Here is a 13,968-nt window from a genome sequence, read left to right on the forward strand (position 1 = left end):
TTTTTTATAGGTACCTGCATAAGTTATATAAAACTTTGGACACTTGGTTTTATCTACTATCTCCATCGCAATTCAAAACAGAACTTTCCCTGGCTTAAGTATAAAATTTTATGGTTAAAACCCAGTACCAAGGGAATGTAAATTGATATAGCCACTATGGAGAACAGTACGGAAGTTCCTTAAAAAACTAAAAATAGAACTACCATACGACCCAGCAATTCCACTCCTGGGCATATACCCTGAGAAAACGATAATTCAAAAAGAGTCATGTATCACAATGTTCATTGCAGCTCTATTTACCATAGCCAGGACACGGAAGCCACCTAAGTGTCCATCGACAGATGAATGGATAAAGAAGATGTGGCACATATACACAATGGAATATTACTCAGCCATAAAAAGAAACGAAATTGAGTTAATTGTAGTGAGGTGGATGGACCTAGAGTCTGTCATACAGAGTGAAGTAAGTCAGAAAGAGAAAAAGAAATAGCGTATGCTAACACATATATATGGAATCTTAAAAAAGAAAAAAAAAAAGAAGGTTCTAACAGCCTAGGGGCAGGACAGGAATAAAGACGCAGATGTAGAGGATGGACTTGAGGACACGGGGAGTGGGAAAGGTAAGCTGGAACGAAGTGAGAGAGTAACATTGACATATATATACTACCAAATGTAAAACAGATAGCTAGTGGGAAGCAGCCTCATAGCACAGGGAGATCAGCTCGGTGCTTTGTGACCACCTAGAGGGGTGGGATAGGGAGGGTGGGAGGGAGATGCAAGAGGGAGGGGATATGGGGATATATGTATACATATAGCTGATTCACTTTGTTCTAGAGCAGAAACTTAACACACCATTTTAAAGCAATTATACTCCAATAAACATGTTAAAAAAACAAAAACAAAAACCCAGTAACAGATTTTTAGGTACTCAAAAAACAAAACATATGATGTTGAAGTCCTGCCCCCCCACCCCATCCCCACACCTCAGAATGTGATCCTATTTGGAGGCAGCATCTTTACGGAGGTAATTAGGTTAGTATGACTGGTGTCCTTATAAGAGCAGGAAATTTGAACACAGAGACACACATAGAGGGTAAAGGATGTAAAGACGGGGAGAATACAGCCGTCTCTACGCCAAGGAGACAGGCCTGGAACAAATCTTTTCCTCACGGCTCTCAGAAGGAATCAGGCTTACTGACACCTTGACCTTGGACTTTTAGCCTCCAGAACTGTGAGAAATAAATTTCTGTTGTTTAAGCCAGCCAGTCTGTGGTATTTTGTTATGACAGTCCTAGCAAACTAACACATCTAGAGACTATCATTTTATTTTCAGTGTTGGTACTTTGTAAAGTGAAAACATCTTTATAGATATTAAATTATCATCATAGTTATTTGATGAGGGCAATGAAGTAAATTAGTCTTTAAGGCTTTTCAGACTCTACCTAGTCGGAAATATTCTGGCCTCGAAAATACTGCAAGTTATCTTGTTTCTACAAGGGCCTATGCATGTGGCAGGAGGAGTGCATTCTAGGTTTCCCCTATGCCTCGTCTTTTTATGCTTCTACACCAGTTCCTCTTAAGGTGGAGGTCACACACTGGGGTGGCCCTGGAATGTATTTTATTTGGTTGCCAGTGTTTTGTTTTGTTTTGTTTAACATGGAATTAGTTAACACCATTTAAAATGTAGGAGACTAAACATGAAACTCTGGATTTTCAATACCGTTTGAAGAACTAGAAGAGCTGGCCATCCTGGGCCCATTGTATCTCTGTGGCCACAGTGGGCTGAGACTCAGCAGTGGCCGCCCCACGAGGAAGCACTGCTGGCTCTCAGCTTCACCACAGTCCCCACTTTAAGTTGTCTGCCTGGCCCCTGGGAGCATTTCACTTGGCAATCTCTGGTCTAAGGGGATGCCACCTGGGCCTTTCAGTGATGAGAAGTTTGGTTAGTTAGGAGGCCCAGGCGGAGGTATTCTTTATCTCCTTGTCGATAGCTCAGAAATGGTAGCTCGCTCCCTATACCCCACCTTACATCCCACCATTGACGTGATTATCATCTCCTGTCAGGAGTCCACACAAGAGTTCTCAAGAGGCCATTCCAAAGGGAAAGAAGTATTAGATGCAAAAAGTGACCCTTGGTCAAATAAGTTTAAGCAATGTAAGGCTAAAAAATGATAAACACGTATCCTTCGTACAGAACTTCTCAGAGCCTCTGAAATTTCAATGTAGTAAGCCACATTTTCCAAAATCATTTGACCACCCAACCTTTGTCTTGAGGAGCATTTTCAGCATATAGTATTCAGTGAAACTCTGACCCAAGCAAGCCCTTTTCCCATACGAAACAGAATTACTTTTGCTAAGTAATGTGAATTTATATAGTAAATACATCATTTTAGATGAATAGTCAGAGAATATAAAAAAGAAGAATAATGCATGATAATAGTGCATGATATTTCATTTGAAATATTGATTTCTTAATTTCTGTTGGCTGTAATATGTGCAGAGCTGGCCCACACTATGGATCTTTTAAATGGAATTAAAATGGTTTTGTATAACCCTCAGTAATCAAAATGGAAATAGGAGAGAATGCATACTTATTTCCACTTGGCTCCAAGATGCCATCTTCTGCTTTGCTTTAGATTTGCTAACATTTGGAACATTCGCATAATTAATTTTTTTTTTTTGTGGTACACGGGCCTCTCACTGTTGTGGCCTCTCCCGTTGTGGAGCACAGGCTCCGGACGCACAGGCCCAGCGGCCATGGCTCACGGGCCCAGCCGCTCTGCGGCATGTGGGACCTTCTCGGACTGGGGCACGAACCCGTGTCCCCTGCATCGGCAGGCGGACTCCCAACCACTGCACCACCAGGGAAGCCCTCGCATAATTAATTTTGAAGCTTGATACTTGGCTTCAAAGAGTTAAAATGTGTGTCACAGTGTGCATTTCTCATAAAGGGTTTGATAAATTAATAGTAATAGTATTGTTTCCAAACCTATTAATAGCATATAAAACAATACAAGTAGTTCTTCTTAAAAAGTTAGTATTATTTCTCTCAGAAACTACAGGGGATTTCCTAATAAGACAAGAGCAATGAAGAGAGGGGAAAGCCTGTTTTCTTATAACTGCAGAATTGAAAGACTGATCATTTCTACTGCAAAAACATTAGATTTGAAATATTTCTTCCAAGTGTCAGAAACTTTGGGAACATCAAATGCTGATACTATGACAATTTGTACCATTAACATTGATACATGATATTTACATTTAAAAAATACATTATGTTTGTTCAAAATAAACCTATTCATTTATTCAACAAATATTTATTAACAGCCTGTTATATGCCAGGCACTGTGCTAGTCTTAAGGATACAACAGTAAACAAAATAGACCTGAAACCCTGCCCTTGTAGAACTTTAACTCTAATGGAGTAAATAAAATAAGAGGCAGTATAAATCATGTAAGAAGGTGAAAAGGGCCATGGAGAAATAGAAAGGAAGGAAGGAAGGAAGATGGTGGCTGTTGGGGAGGTCAGGGTAGGTTTGAGAAAGTGATGTTGTATCTGACTTTAGACATTGAGCCATGTATATGTCTAGGGAAAGTGTTATATGCAAAGGGCACATTCAGTGCAAAGGGCCTGAGGCAAAAATGTAACTGGTAAGTTTGAGAAACAGCAAAGGGGCCAGAGTGGCTGGTGCAGAGTGAGTGGGGAGGAATGTGGTGGGAGGCAAGATCATAGCAATGACTCAAAGGAACCCTGCAGGGCTGCAAAGGCCAATGTAAGGACTTTGGCTCTTATTCTGGGTCCATTAGGGAACCACTGGAAGATTTTTAGTAGAGGATTAACATGATCTGACTTATATTTGATGATCTGGATGCTATGCTGAGAAAAGACTTTAGGAGGGTGGGGATGGAAGCAAGGAGACCAGTTAAGAAGTTATTTCAACAACCCAGGAAAGAGATGACGGTGACTGGGATCAAGTGGTAGCAGTGGAGATAGTGAAAAATGGTTGGATTCTGGATATATTTTTGGAGGCAGAATCAACAGGATTTCCAGAAAGATCAGAAGTGAACTGTGAGAGAAAGAAACAAGAATGATCCCAAGGTATTTTGCCTAAGCAAATGGAAGGGTAGAGTTGTCATTAACTGGGTTGGGGGAAACTTTTAGGGGCATCTGGAATTCAGACTTGGCATGTTGAGTTTGAGACATCTAACATATATCCAAGTAGAGCTGTTGAAAAGCCAGGTGGATATATGGGTCTGAAGTTCAGAGGAAAGTAACATTTTCCAAGCGCTCTTAACATAACTTTAGCTTCAAATTCAATACTTGTTGGCTTCAGACTCCAGGTGAATCACTTCATTTGAATAATTTAGAAGAAGGGCAAGTCAGATATAATGGGCAAAAACAGGGAGAATACAGGCATTGGATCACACAAGAACAAAGACATGCAAAAGGGCATTGTGAGGTATGTTGTTTGACTGGAATTATGTTGGTACGTGGAGTAACATCTCCAGATAAGGCTGGAGAGGCAGTGGTCAGGCTGAGGAGCCTGACTTCACTTTATAGGTAATGGACGGCACTGAAAACTCTAAGGAGGTTTGGATGTGCAATGCCTCCAGGCTATCAACAGGAGAGAGCCCTTACCACCCCTAGGTTTGAATGGCAGAGAGAAGGAAGGGACACCCAGAGCTGAGAAAGGAGCTGGGTGGGGAAGATCGAGTGACAGGATTGACTTGGTTGTCACAGGCAGTCAATCCGCGGGACCCGAAAGAGAAGCAGAACAAATACCTTGTTGGCACTTTCTTTGCACCCTTGGATCTCTTCCAGTGCCTCCCGCTGAATGAACCCAACAGGAAGCCAGAGGGCAAAGGAGTCTGCTGATGTGGCCCTTATGGGTCAGACTCCCAGATCACAATGGAGTGGAGTGGGATGGAGATAAACAACACACAGAGGGAAATGCCACCTCAAAGTTGTGCTCTTAGAAGAGGGATCTAGTGGCATTGTGCAGCAAAAAAAGACAAAACAAGGAGGGCACAAAGTGTGGGAGACTGATGCTTTCCGGGTTCTGAAATAGCTCAGCATCCCAGGCACAAAATCAGTGCCAGGTCCAGGTGAGTCAGCTTAAGGTTCTTCAGCCTCTCAACCGGGAATGACTGAATGTTTAGGAAGGTGTGTTGGATGCAGGGGCAGGCACAGAGGCATAACCAACACTACATCAAAGCAGCATTCATAGATACATTCATAGATACATTTCTGAGACAAAGCATGGGAGAATGTCAAGTTCTTCAGCATTAAGTAGGTGTTGATGCAGAGGCCACCAGTATGAAAATCAAGATGCCGGGCAACAGAAGGAAGAAGGAAACAAGTTAGTGGCTCTAATGCATAAGCCAAGGATGACTTTCAAAGCATGGACAAACCTCTCAACTCTGAGGAAGAGGGAAAACTGAGGAAAAGAAGAAATGTAATAAGGAGCCATCTTCATCTGACACAAGGGGAGAGAATAAGCAAAAACCGAGAGAGACGGGGGTGGCTTAACGAAGTCATGTGAGGGAGGCTTCTGCCTTCCTAGAGAAGCATAAAGCAGGGTTTGTTCTGAGAAGAAAGATAGTGATGAATGTTATAGGAATAGTTTAGGGCTAAATGAATAAAATTTTTCTCTCAGGAAGGTTAAATGGATTAATGAGCAGGGATACTGCAACCTGGGCCTCCTTCGTAACAACTAAATTCCACGACCAGGTGTTACCATTTTTTACCAAATTTTTCCTCAAAGGCTCACAATTTGTTATTTTGTTCTGAAGGTATGGATTTCTAAAGGATTGAATCACATGAATAGCAAATGTTATTACTTATCAATGAACTAATATTAGGTGCTGGGAAATTAACATCAAGTATAATTAATCTCAAATGAAAGAAACAATGATTCAACAACTCAAATGTTAAAGGGTGTGGCAAACATATATTAAAATAACATATTTAAAATTGATTTGCTAGGAGCAAAACATGGAATGTTCACTTAACATTTCTTATCATAGTCTACCAATTAGAAATAATGCACATGACTATGCAAAGATCACCTTTAAAATTTAAAAGTACAAAAAGACTATATATATTCTTTTAAATTTTAATGTTGATCATATGATATGCATATATATGTGCACATATGTATGTCTTTGGTAATTTTAGTGATTTAGGAAATTAATCTCATATAAAAATGATTTAAAATGGTTAAAAAGTATGTTTTAAGTATATATTAAGATAAGCATATTTAAAATAATTGATATGATAGAATCATAACATGGAAATCCTTACTTAAAATGTCTTAGTATAGCCTACCAATTAGAAATAATATGTATATTACTATGCAAAGATCAACATTAAATTTTAAAAATACAGTAAAACTACATATCTTTGGTAATTTTAGTGATTAATGCTTTAATTAAGAGATGAGGTACATGCAGACATATGCAATAAATTGACATAATTCATCATATTGCAAAGAATAACATGATGAATGCATATGTATATTGTGAATTATACAATGCACATGCAAATCATATTCTCATTATCACGCAGAGGCATTATTTTTCCTACAGTCAAAATGCAACAAATCTTCAAGTACTACTCAATCTACTACATGACTATTGAAGAACAAAGTAGTCTGTGGTATCTTCTGTAGAATAATAATTCAAACTGAGAAACTCAAGTTAATGGAAACACAGAGCAGACACTTTTAGTGGCTACATCTCTGTGTGAGTTAAACTGGAAACCAGTCCCTGTACTAAAACTGGAAACCAGTCCCTGTACTATGCATATCTATCGTTCCATAGCATCATTTTAAATAGAAGTCTAGGCACTGGAGATTTTAGTAAGGTCTTTCAATACACTGCCAAATTAATCTTTTATTTTTTTAAAATGTTGAACAGTGAATACATTGGTCATCGACTAGTTGGAAAAATAACAACACTGGTACAGAAACAGTTTCTCAACGTAAAGAGTAATTACTTAAAAACACCACTCTTCTGAAATTGATTTGTCTCCAAATGAGGTGTCCTGAAACGAAGACAATTTAAAGAAGGCTATATTTGGCGCCTGGAAGTAGCCGGTAAATACTGATATGTGGGTTCTTGGTGGGAGCAGACTAGCTCCCCAAACTCTGACAGATGCCAAGCGCTGAAAGAAGAGGCTGGGCTTATTTATAAACAACTACTTATCACATACTCATGTTAACCTTCTCTAGTTTAATGCAACTTGTATATGTACTGTTAATTAGGCCTTTTGACTGAACTCAATGGAAAACAAATGAGTTTTTTTTTTATATGAAAATTAAAGTGTTTCTGAAATTCTTATACCTGACTACCAGGATTAGTGCTGTGCTGACAAGCAGCAGTGTATATATGAACAAGTTAATTAGTTAAGATAGTGCAAAAATCAATTTTTCTGATCATTTTGAACTGAATGTGGGTAAAAGACCTCTCAGTAGCAGGAAGACTACTAGATGTTCCTAGTTTACGGGTTAGATTGAATCAGCATATATGAATCAGAGAACATCTTTAAAAATTATTATATATATAATTCTCACTCTTAAATCAAGCCTAAAGAAAAATATTTTTAAGATCCACCACTGTGTGAATCAAATATAGTAGCTTCATGGATGACTCAACTGGGATAAGAAGATAATGCCCTTATTAATAGATTAACATTACGAAATTTTATAACATTTAAAAAAATTTCTTTAAAATGAAAAGTCTATTTTACTTTTTAATTAAATCTATATCCCAGAAAGGTCTTTAAGGCTCTACAAAGCACCTTGCATTTTCATATTGCTGACAGTTCTTGAAACCACGCTTGAATGCTTTCTTTATCCTTTGGTGAACAACTGAAAGATCATATGCTAAAAGACTGTGCTTTCTCTTTTTCTTGCTCTGTAATTAAGGCATTTTAATACATTTCCTCATAGTTGTTACAAGAGCAAACTATTAAGATTCATAGATTGAGACAATTTTGACTCCGATGATTACATAAACACACATGATATGAATTTTTCCTAATCACTGATTTGAAAAAATAACAACAAAACTCCTTCAAATAAAATGATTAATCTCTGTAAGGTTAAATTGAAATGGTGTCTCCTGTGTTGCCTTAATATATGTAAATGATCTACAAAAATAGAAAACTACATTTGGTTAACTATCCTTTAATACAAATAGGGTAAGTAACAAATTCATATGAAGAATACATTTTCTTTTAAGAAAGAGAAATCTTCAGGGTATATTTTAAGAGTTTGAGATCTTCAGGGTTTTTGTTGTTGTTGTTTAAAGACAAAAATACTGCATACATGTCTAAAGATAGCCAAGTAAATGCAGATTTTTAAAATCATAGAAGAATTAAGATTTTAATTAAATTGTATACATTTTTTCTGAACGAAGATGCATGTAGAAAGAAATACATTTTGTTTAATATTTAAGTTGGGAAAGTATATTTGCAACTCAAGAAGATGCTTTATTAATCAATGATAAAAAAAAGCTCAAAATATAAAACTTATTTATGTTTTAAAATTCTGTTGTCAGAAATATAGGACTGAAATTATACATTTAAACAAAAAAATGATTTGCAATGCCATTTAGGAGCTACATAGTTTTCAGAGTACAAAGAAGTATGCTAATAGGTTTCTGTCATATTTTGAAAAAATGTGCAGAATTTCTTACCCCTTTTCCATCTTGGAAGATTTCAGGTTTGCTACTGATTTAAAGTACTGTAACTGGATTTGATGTTAGCCAGTTAGATAATTTTGGGGGGGATACATTTTGGAGATTTAGAAAAATATTTTTAGATTATACCTTATGATTTTAAAATTAAGATTGGCATCAAGAAAATATTAGAAAATATAAGGTATTTCAATTTTATATTAAAAAGCAATACTTTTGGACAAGATTGATGTAACTATCTCCCTAACTTTTTTGGGTTTGATTCCAAAAATTTTTAAACGTATGAAAAGTAGAGAACCCCCCTACTAAATATCCATCTTGCAAATCCTATATCTCCCTTTTAAATTTCCCTGTCTCAACGTATGTATTTATTTTGCTGACATATTTTACGAGAAATCCTAGGCCCCAAGTCACTCCACCCCTACGTATTCTCATATGTATCTCTTTTAAAAATGGACATTTTCTTACATAACCACAATGACTCTGTCATCTCTAACAAAATTAACAGTAACTTCTTGGTGTTAAGAATTCACACCAATCCATACTCAACTTTCAATGACTGTCTCAAAAATGTATTTTTCTAGTCCATTTGATGGAATCAAGGTACAACAAGGTCAACTACATTTGGTTATGATGTCTTTAAGTTTCTCTTCCTAGGACAGCTCCTCCCTTCCCCATTTACTGTCATGCATTTGTCTTGTTGAAGAAATTCCGCTGACTTCTTAAACTGAACCTGGGAAGTCCCTGTTGAAGAAAGGGCAATATTTGGCTGACAAACTGAGACTGTCAAAGTTTTCCAGTTTATGTTTTGGCCGTAGAGGGGCAAAGGGGGAAACTCCCAGACACTTCTGCCATATTTAATGATCTGAAAAATTTCCAAGAAGCCCTTAAACAATTTTACCCTTCATACTAAAGAGTTTAAAACTGTAATAATCATTATAAAATTTTTGTTTTATAAGATTATTTTGATATATTGGCAATTTATAAAATAGTTTTTATTTAATAGTGTTAAGGCATTCATGCATAAACTAAATGATATCAAATAAGCAAACAGATGTTTAGCAATTCCAAGTTTATTGGATTCCAATACTTTTCTTAGAATGTACACAGAAATAATCGAGAATTGTATTTTAATTAATCTGAGGAAGAAATACAAATTGGCATGTCTCTTAACTTTTGTTTTTATCTTTTTTTTTTTTTAAAGGATCATTTAACCAGACAGGCAGGTTTTCATTAAATTTAATTTGTGTGGAGCTTAAATACTAAGTTGAGTTTCCAGGAGGTAAATGAATTGACAGCTCTGTCTTTTAAAACCTCATGTTGCTTAAAATAAATAAATAAATAAAATAAAATTTAAAAATTCATGTTGCGCTATTTAAGGAAAGATGTATAGAAAATTTAGAGGATTAGAAAATGCTGATGAAAATTACAAGTGTTAGAAAAGACAAAATGAAACTTTAACATATCTCCATGGCATTCGTGTTAAACAAAAATGTAAACTAACATATATAAGGTTGGCTTAGCCTTTCCTTGCAACAGAAAGCCTAAGATCAGTGATGTACAGTTTTTGAAAAGATCAGTGATGTACAGTTTTTGAAAATCCAAAATATGAATGACTTTAAATGGAACCATATGAAGTCAACGAAAGTAAAGTGATCGTAGATAAAATTACCAAACTCAAATGAAATAAATTCAAAATGAAAAGGATGAAGGGCAATTAAGTACCTATTTTGACAATTCGAAGTGGTCAAGTTTTTAAAAGTATGACACAGGAACCTTAACCCATCTATATATGAGTGATAAATGAGGCATTTTGTGTCATTACATTCCCATAAATCACTTCCTTTAACTGCTGACGGCTTTTATCAGATCTAACCTTTTCAAGCTTCTATTAGAGTGCTAACATTTTCAACTTTGACACATGTGCAGTTTACAAATTCTGCAGCTGATTAACTCTGGACAGAAGCTCACTGGCATCATTGTCTTCAAGTTGGGTGAAAACCTTAGGGTCTCAAAAACTCAAGACACATTACAGTATAAAAATCTCAATTAACGTAAGGGGTTGGGCTTTGGAGTTGGTAAGGATTGTTTTCTGTTGGGAAACAAACATGAATAAGATTTCATTTTCCATGAAACAGGTGACCTAAGAAATACTAAGAAATGAAAAAAAAGAAAAGAAAAAAATTAGAAAAAAGGAAAACCCTAGATGATAATGGTTAATTTCTAATTAAATACATTTTTTTGTCTTAAACTTTATTCATTTGGCAATCAAGAAATATTTTAGAAAAGTAATTGCTAAACCTCAGTCTCGACACAATAAAAAAAAGAAAACCTAAGATTAACGCATTTATGGGGTGAGGAGTATGACCCCAAATAAAACACAGTTTAAGTGGGGCTGTTATAATTGATGGAACCATTTTAAAGTGAATTTTATGGAGAGAGATTGAATTAAACTAAAACATACAGCTTAACTCTCTTATAAATCCCAACATTCTAAGTTAAACGTTGCTTTGGATAATCTAACCAATCAGTCAATTCAGTTGAAAAAGAAAAAATGAAAACTTCTCTTAAAGTAGCTAAGGAGGGCCTGCTTTTAAACTAGTTGTGTTGAAATAACAAAGTCAAAGCTTATAAAAGGTAATGCAATTTCTGTTGAAGTTTCTGTTAATATACCAAATCTTCATAGAATGTCTTTTATATATAAATTAGAATGAACTTATTACCAACTTATTACCTTACTTATTACCAACAAGAAACATTCTAAACACTTATCATAAGACAAAACTTTAATCAAAATATTTGTCTATTAATAATGTAGAAATAAATAAGGCAAAAATACATAAGCTGAAATCTTTTACATTACAGATGAGAGAAGATCGACTTCATGATATTTTTAATTTTAATGGTCCTAATTTCTTAGTAGAAGAGTTGAATACAACAGTTGAACTTGACAGCCCGAAGGTTTTAATGAGTAACACAACATTGTACAGGTAGATATTATGTGTCTGTCAGTGCATTTATATAAATAGCACATATATAAATATATTTGAGTAGATGTGAGTTTGGACAAAGATTATCAGAGAAACTTATTTGGAAAATATAATTGACACCAACCTTGTAATAAAGCTAAAGTTAAAAAAATTAGTGTCTTTGGCAATAACAGCCAGACTGAACAAATCTTAATACTGATTGTTCGACCATCAGAAGCCTGCCACTTCACAAAGTATCAGTTTTGATAAGAGCTACGAGCTATCAAGCTTAAATAATAAAACCTAAATGACTCTGAAGTCAAAATGTTCACAGAGAATGGCCTGTGGCAGATTACTTCTTGTTGATAAATGACAAATCTTAGAAAAATAGTGGGGGAAGGACAACTTTTTCTAGCATCACAACCCATAGTCTCATAATGTCAGCATCTAAGGCCTATCCATGACAAATTAAAAACTTCTTTATTTCACTAATAATGTCACTCATCACAGGAGCTGGGCAGTTACACTTTGACAATTCAGATGTAAATCCTGGGTTGCCTATGAGTATTCATGACAAAGTCGTATTTATCATTTAAAACAAAAGGACGTGACTTCTTGGTGTTCATATCAAAGACCAGTGATGGATGAGGCCGTGCTAATCAAAAGACAGACTAGAAAGAACACAGATGTTTGCTACTTTGATTAAGAAAAGACTATTCCCTCCCCCGAAACTTCCCCAATACAGCCATTTCAAATTGTTTTAAATGTATAATTTAAAATAGATATCTAAGAATTTTAAATTCCCAGCTATAGCTCTTACAAAAAATAAACACCAGCTTTTATCCAACCTCAAATTATAAAAGCAAAATTCTTAAAACCAGGAAAAGATCAAACTACCAGAGAGTAATAGTTCCTCAGATGTAACCCATTGAGAGATTTCCACAATTGGTATTATCCTTCTCAATTATTATTTTCAATGCAGAAAATGAAGAGAAAGAAAGTCTATCATCCCAAACTTTTATAAATAGCACAACTGAGAGCTGAAATCAATGTGGGAAACTATAAGGAGAGCAAGGTTTAAGACATTTTTACTGTATTTGTTTCTGACCGTTATGTCTTTGATTTTTGTTCCAAATGCTTTACAGGTTGAAAAGCATTTAAAAATAGCTGTTGTATAGATTTTAAGGTTTTATTAAATTAATTAATAATTAAATAATTCTGGTGAGTCAAGCATTCATCACCAGTTTGAATGAGAGAGACCAAAAATAAGTATGGCATTAAAAAAAAAACAAAGATATTTAGAGCTGGAGCTATTGATAGCACTTTCTCCCATTCCACTGATGAAGAGCTATCATCAGGTCTGGCTAATAGAAATCCAATTTACAAGGCCCTGCTCGTTTGAGTGCCTTTCAAGATGCACAGGATTGGTAACCCTTCAGACCTGCAAACAAATGCCTGCTCTTCCAGAGCAGAACTATTTTAATGTTGCTTACTGGGAAGTCATCACTGCAAGGTCACCTTGAAGAAGTGTGGGTGGTGGGTGGTGGAGAAAGCCTACTTTGTAAGTGATCTGTTTCCTGCCAATTTTCCTTGCTGCTTTTCAATCCCAGTGAAGCACACTTTTTGTTGATAAGTTTTTAAAAGTCAGAGTGGTGTGTGATAAAACAAAATATAATATAAAGCCATATGGAGGGAAAGAACTATTTATGCCTTAAAAGAATTCTTGGATAGCTTGGTGTCCTCAGGTAAAATGCTAGGCAGGCAGCTGATGTGCAAGTTTCCCTTTTTGGTAGGATCACCTTCCTCCCCAGATGAGGGAAACATCAAAATCACATAGTCTCTTTGCACCCACATCCTCTGTGCTTCTTGTATGGAAAATTTGTGTCACACCAAATGTGTCACTAGTTTTTTAGACCAGCAAAGGCATTCCATTTTACACTACTGAGTTGCATCCATATGTTATCAGGGTTTACTTTTCATTAGTGATAGTAACTACTATATGTCCTACTTACAGTGGGCATGTCCTCCTTTTTAAGTATATATCTGCTTCTCACAGAGGGAATTAAGAGTTGAAAATTTCAGAGGGCTTTACATTCAATATATTAAGAGGTATTTATAGAATAACAAAAATTTTTCACCTTCTGGCCCTTTTATGAAAAATTTACTGGATGCCTAATACATTTAATATTCAGTAGCATGTGAGAATAATTTTTATGCAACTCTAATAGTTAGAAAGATAGATAACTCAATTATTAGATCATCTATCAAAATATTCAGATGTATAAGAGGCTACTAAAAAG

General features: G+C 35.6%; 1 protein-coding gene across 4 annotated transcripts in view; it reads right to left on the reverse strand.

Annotated features, from left to right (window-relative positions):
- Nucleotides 1-13,968, reverse strand: part of CDIN1 (CDAN1 interacting nuclease 1) — a gene marked incomplete at both ends in the record, with an annotated part of 215,004 nt that overhangs the window by 67,786 nt on the left and 133,250 nt on the right. The window lies entirely within an intron of this gene.

This window comes from Hyperoodon ampullatus (assembly GCF_949752795.1).
Source record: "Hyperoodon ampullatus genome assembly, chromosome: 3".
Classification (NCBI taxonomy): domain Eukaryota; kingdom Metazoa; phylum Chordata; class Mammalia; order Artiodactyla; family Ziphiidae; genus Hyperoodon; species Hyperoodon ampullatus.